Genomic DNA, 6758 nt, shown 5'->3' on the forward strand with positions numbered 1-6758 from the left:
TGGATTGGCGGTGATGGCAAGTGATTAATTCCATTATCACATGCCAAGTTATTGGAGGATTATTTAAAGGCTTAAGTCATCATCGGTTTGTTAGAGTTGTCCGCATAATTTACTTAGACGTGTTAATTAAGATTAGTATCAACCGAACACTTTTAACTATACAAAAACCATTCTTATTAGACATTTTTTAATAATCAGCAAAAAAATATGAAGAGTATGTGATACACTTACATTGACATGACAAAATGACTAATTAAAAAATAACATTTGACATTGGGCTCTGAAAATTATAAAAAAAACACACATTTAATATCTAATTTTTTTTAAAAAAAAAATGAAAATGTCAGCCTATATATATATATATTTCATACTAAGAGTGAAAAAGAAAGAAAATATTGTTGGTGGTTATTCAATTCTACATCGATGACAAAATGAAATTTATAGCTCCAAAATTATTTCTTATAAATTTTTTGAAATCTTTTTTGATAAATTTAACAAACACATATGAATTTGAGTAAAAGTCTTTGCTCGAAAATTGTGATGAATAAATATCGGCTAACTTTTTTATACGTAAAAATCTTTATCTTCTTTCATCTTCTTCATATTTCTTCCTTATTTTTATGAGATTTAAAATAAATCATACGAAGAATTTCTTTCAAATTTAAATCTTCATAGTTGATTTTCATTTATCTTCATATTTGAAAAATATAAATTTTTTGTATATAAAAAAAGAAAAAAAATCAATGTTGGAGCTAAAATGAAGAAAAATTTATAAACTAAATTATGAAGAGGATGATAGGTAGGGAGTGGGATGATTTTCTTTTTTGAAAAAGTGTAAATAAAAGAAGAAAAATATTTTTTAAGTTAATTATAATGACAAGTATCAATAAAAGAAGAAAAAATGCAAAAAAAATACTATTTTAAGTCTTTTCACGCGCTTCAGGAAGTGCAATATACATTTTTGTCATATAAGCATTTTGTGTTTAATAGGTACACGTTTTGAATAATTTAGGTGTTCAACGGGTACAAGTCATAATTGAGGTGTCTAAGTGAATTATGCAGACAACTTTGAGAAACGGGCGATGACTTAAGCCTTATTTAAAAGATTTTACACTTGTCATCTTCCAAATGTTCCACTTGTCATATAATTTCTAAATATTAGTGACATTTTGATTGTTATTGTTGGAAGACAGGTGTTAAGACACTTATCAAGTGCAAGTTGTTGGAAATCAAGACTTAAGACACTCGTCAGGAGCTTGTGAATATTTTTCACTATAAATTGTCCCTCACTTCTCTGCAACTTTAACAAGAAAAAAAATTAACTCTTTCTTCGATTTCATTCACTGTTTCCACTCTCCCTTATAGTTTTATTTATTTTAATTAAAATTCATCTTATATCCCCTTAATAACTTTGTGATGTTAATTAATTTTCTGATTCATGTCACCTCTATTATTTAAGATGGAGAAGTGTTTGTTTAATCCTGGAAAATATTTCACACCATTGAAATAATTTTTTAGGACAGTGTTCAGCACGACTCAAGTATTTATCTATGTCATGCACTTATATTTATATATCAGCGTAATAATATTTATCTTATTTTCAGGATCACTTTTTAATAAATAATAAAGATATTTATTATTATTATTATTATTATTATTATTATCATCATTATTATTATCACTATTATTGTTAGATTTTTCTAATATTTCCCAACAATCTAAGAAACTATAGTAAATAATACTACTCTTGAAATTACTGTTTATTCTACAAATACTGATAGTAATCCCACTACCCCAGTTTCAGTTGTATTATATTATGCTAAACCATTTTCGAATGTGTTAAATATTGAAATTTTTGTTAAAGAAAATTTTAAATGATGACAAGAGCGTATTTTCTCTTTGCTTGATGTTCATAGAGTTGCACATGACTTGATACATCCACAACCAAGTGCACATGACTTGATACATCCACAACCAAGTGCAGAAACTGATAATAAAATTTTAAAATTATGACAATACGCCAATAAGGTATGTCGCCATACTATATTGCAAAATCATTTCTAACAAATTGTTTGATATTTATTGTAGTTGCAAGGAAACATAAGTTATTTGGGAAGCCTTAATTAAGAAATTCATTGTTGAAGATGCTACCAAATAAAAATTTGTAGTTGATAAATATTATCAATGGCAGATGCATGACATGAAAGAAATGAAAATTCAAATTAAAGAATATCAAAATTAGTTGAAGGAGATGAAATTATTGCAGTTGTCATTTCTCAAGTGAATCTTGTGGCACATGTAAAAGAATGAGCAGTAGACTCTGAGGCTATTCATCATATTTGTACAAATCGAGAAGCATATGCCTCCTATATACCAATAGGAGATGACAGTGAAGTAGTCTACCTTGGAGACTTAAGAACTGCTAAAGTCTTGGGTAAGGGTCAAGTGCTTTTGAAGCTCACTTCGGAAAAAACTTTATCCCTTATGGATATGCTACATGTTCCTACAATACAAGCAAATCTGATTTCTGTAGTTTTGTTAAATAAAGCTGGAATCAAAGTGATATTGAATCTGATAAGATTATATTACAAAAAATAACGTGTTTGTGAAAAAAGGCTATTGTAATCAAGGACTCATTGTACTCAACATTTTTAATAACAATGCATCTTCTTCTGATTATATGGTTGAGTTTATTTCCTTGTGGCATGCTAGATTAAAACATATTAATGTCTCATATATTAAAGATATGCAGTCTCTTGATTTAATACCTTATTTAGATTCGAATAATTTTGATAAATGTGAAATATGTGTTGAAGTTAAAATTACTAAAAGATTCTATTTTTCGATAAATAGAGAAACTGATTTATTATCGTTGATCCATACTGATTTGGGTGATCTAAAACAAACTATGACTAGAGATGGTAAAAGATATTATGTGACTTTTATTAATGATTTTTCAAGATTTACTAAGTTGTATTTACTTAGAAATAAAGATGATGCATTTGATGCTTTTATTACTTACAAATCTAAGGTTGAAAATCAAATTGATAAGAAAATCAAGAGACTAAGATTTGGTAGAGGCAGAGAATATTTTCTTTAAATGTTTTATGTGAAAAGAAGGAATTATTTATGAAGTAACCCCATCTTATTCACCTGAGTCTAATGGAGTAGCAGAAAGGAAAAATAGAACTTTAAAAGAAATTATGAATTCAACGTTAATTAGTTTTAATGCTCCTAATAATTTATGGGGTCAAGCAATTTTATCTGCATATCACTTACAGATAGAATATAAAAGAACTGACAAAACCCTTTATGAATTGTGAAAAGTTATAGATCTAACTTGAAATATTTAAAAGTGTGGGGGTGCCTTGCTTTAGCTTTGTTACCTGAACCTAAAGAAGAGAAAAATTGATTCTAAAACTGCTGATTGCATGCTTATTGGATATGCTGAACATAGTGTTGCATATAGATTTCTTGTGTTAAAAAGTGATGTGGTTGATTGAAATACTATTATTGAGACAAAGAAAGCTAAATTTTTTGAAAATATTTTTTCACTATGTGATAAAACTTCTCATGCACCTATTGAAAGAAACAATGATAATTCCTCTGGTATTGAGGAACTGCGGAGGAGCAAAAGGCCAAGAACATTTTTTTCTTATGGAAATGATTTTCAAACTTTTCTTGTTGATAATGAACCATTAAACTATTTTGAAGTTATATCTTCCTCTGATGCTAAATTTTGGAAAGAGGCAATAAAACTGGTAATTGATTCAATTATGAAAAATTAAACATTGATTTTGACTGACTTACCTCCTGGTGCAAAACCTATTGGTTGTAAATGAATTTTCAAAAGGAAACTTAATCCTGATGGATCTATAGATAAATATAAAACTCGATTAGCAGCAAAAGGACTTTCTCAAAAATAAAATATTGATTACTTTAATATATTTGCACCAATGACTAGAATTTCTTTTATTCGAATTTTAATTGTCTTAGCATCAATTCACAAACTGGTTATTCACCAAATGGATGTAAAAACATCAATTTTAAATGGTGATTTAGAAGAAGAAATTTATATGGTTCAACATGAGGGATGTATTAGTCCTGGACAATAAAATAAGGTTTGTAAGTTAATCAAATCTCTTTATGGCCTAAAACAAGCTCCTAAGCAGTGACATGAAAAATTAGATCAAGTCTTATCAAAAGACAAATTTTTTTCTGTTGAAGTGGATAGATGTTTTTATACCAAAATGATAGATAATGATTATGTGATAATATGTTTATATGTTGATGACATTGCTTATATTCGGTACAAGTTTAAATGTTGCGAATCGTACCAAATTATTTATGTCTACTAATTTTGATATGGAGGATCTGGGTGAAGTAAATATGATTTTGGGAGTTGAGGTAATAAGGAGTGAAGATGGTATAATGTTTTCACAAGAACATTATGTGGAAAGACTTCTTAAAGGTTTGAATGTTTTGAAGTGACCCTTGTAGCCACTTCGTATGATGCTAACTCTAAATTGGAAAAGAATTATGGATACCAAGTTGCTTAGTTTAAATTCGTTCAAATTATTGAAAGTCTATTGCATTTGATGAATTTTACTAGGTCTGATATTGCCTATGTTATTTGCAGATTGAGTAGATATATTCATAATCCTAATAATGAGCATTAGTTTGCGTTGAATAGACTGATGTAATATTTGAGAGGAACCATAAATTTTGGTATCATGTATAGTGGATTTCCTTCTACTTTAGAAGGGTATTGTGATGCAGCCTGGATCACTGATTCAGATGAGATAAAATCCACTAGTGGATATGTGTTCACCTTAGGTGGTGATGCTTGTATATGCTTTATAAATTTCGAATCTATTTAATCTTTATGAGGATTATAAACAAGTTTTTGAAAAACTTGTATATGCTTTAGATTTTGAACTCATCAAATATTTTCATATCAATTTTTTCAAGTGATAACATTCAATATTAAATGTATGACATATTTTAGTGCCTAGATTGCAAGTCAAATAAGTTTTAAACTTACCACGATGCATCATTCCACTTTTCACTTTATAATTATTTCTATACCAGCATGCTTTATTAGTCGTATAATTTATATCATAATAATATTTTTACAATATCGCGCGCTATTGTATCAAACATATCATCGATGAACTATCACTTTGTATTGATTCACAATATGACATAATTTATTGAGATCTTATCACTTCATTATTTTGCTGTAGCTATCTTCATATGAGGTTTCATAAAATGTTATGTTGTAGAGTCTCCAAGAGCATTGTCTCCTTGTTATGATCATTTGGATTCTTTGATCCTCCCCCTTTTTCAAGGATTATTTTATTTAGAATTGATTAGTCTATCATGCTTAATGCATTTCATAGACTTTATCCTTAAGGGACATTCAAAAGGAGTATTTACAACTCTTATGTTGCTTCTAATCTCCCGCTTATGTTAGACAAAATAACATTTATCTCAATCTTTTGGAGAATCTATCTTTATGCATCACTATATATTCATTGATAATATACCACTTATCAAAATAATTAGATGAAAAATATTTGACCATCAATCAATTGAAAGAAATTTGATCATAATTTATTGGTCTGACGCGTACAATTACTTTTGTATGCGGTATCATATTTCAGATCATTACATGGAGCTTTATTTTCTCAAGCAATTATTTCACTATCTCAGACATTTAATGTCACATCAGCTTGAGTATTTGTCAATAATATCAAGATAAATTGTCTTGATTACATATTCTAAAAGTTGTGCTCTTAACTCAATTATTATACGAATGTCTAACTGCAAGTTGACAACAAACACACATATGATTATCTTATAGATGCATTGTTTTATCGTATCACATGATAGGTGAGCGGGCCCATATTCACCTTTTATTCTTTTAAGAATTTAGAGATTTAGTCTCAACTTTAGTTGATCCAATCAACTTACATGAGAACGAGCAACAAAAAGAATTCTCAAAGAATCTTCTAGTTCTTCAATGTATGTTTATTACTCATTATGCACATCTTTAGGATGACCGAGATATTCATGTCAACTAATAAAATTATTAGTATTAGTAAACTTCAAATTTACTATGTCATGCGCCTTTTGCTTTAGTAAATTTCTTATTTATTACTATTATATGAGAAAATTCAACTTTAATACTCTGAGAGTAAATTTAGATTTAGTTTTTTCAATTACTCTACCTCTTCTAAAGGTGAGTAGTAATCCCATCACTGAATAGACTAATCTGATTATAAAAAAATGTGTCTGTAATCCTATTATTTAGTCCAATAATTTTTGCAAATATCAAGTTGTGAGATAACAATCGGCACACATGAGACCATCCAGTAGAAACATCTTTTAAGACCATTAAGTATCTAAACATTTCAGTAGGTGGATGAATAGGTCCACAAATATCTGTGTACGTTCCTAGAACGTAGGGGGACTCATTCTCAATTTTTGTTTATGATGGTCTCACAATTAACTGACTTGTTAACAAGCAGTACAAGAAAATTCACCATTTAAAAGAATTTTTAGGTTCTTCCATGGATGTTCATTATAATTTTTTATAATTCGTCTAAACATTATAGACTAATGATGTTCCAGACAATCATGTCAAATTTAAAAAGTATTGAAATTAGTAAACTTCTTATTTATAATAGAATGTGCCTCAATTTCATTAATTCTTGTCCAATACAAGCCTGAAGATAAAGCATGAAACTTTTCTA

At 28.4% G+C, this 6758-nt stretch overlaps 1 long non-coding RNA gene across 1 annotated transcript; it reads left to right on the top strand.

Annotated features, from left to right (window-relative positions):
• The first annotated feature begins 1311 nt into the window (after positions 1–1311).
• On the top strand, positions 1312–2679 carry LOC138347744 (uncharacterized). Its single transcript, XR_011220281.1, has 2 exons — positions 1312–2028; positions 2192–2679. It is a non-coding gene; the product is annotated as an uncharacterized lncRNA (long non-coding RNA).
• The last annotated feature ends 4079 nt before the right edge of the window (positions 2680–6758 follow it).

The sequence above is a fragment of the Solanum lycopersicum genome, chromosome 3, assembly GCF_036512215.1.
Source record: "Solanum lycopersicum chromosome 3, SLM_r2.1".
Taxonomy (NCBI): Eukaryota; Viridiplantae; Streptophyta; class Magnoliopsida; order Solanales; family Solanaceae; genus Solanum; species Solanum lycopersicum.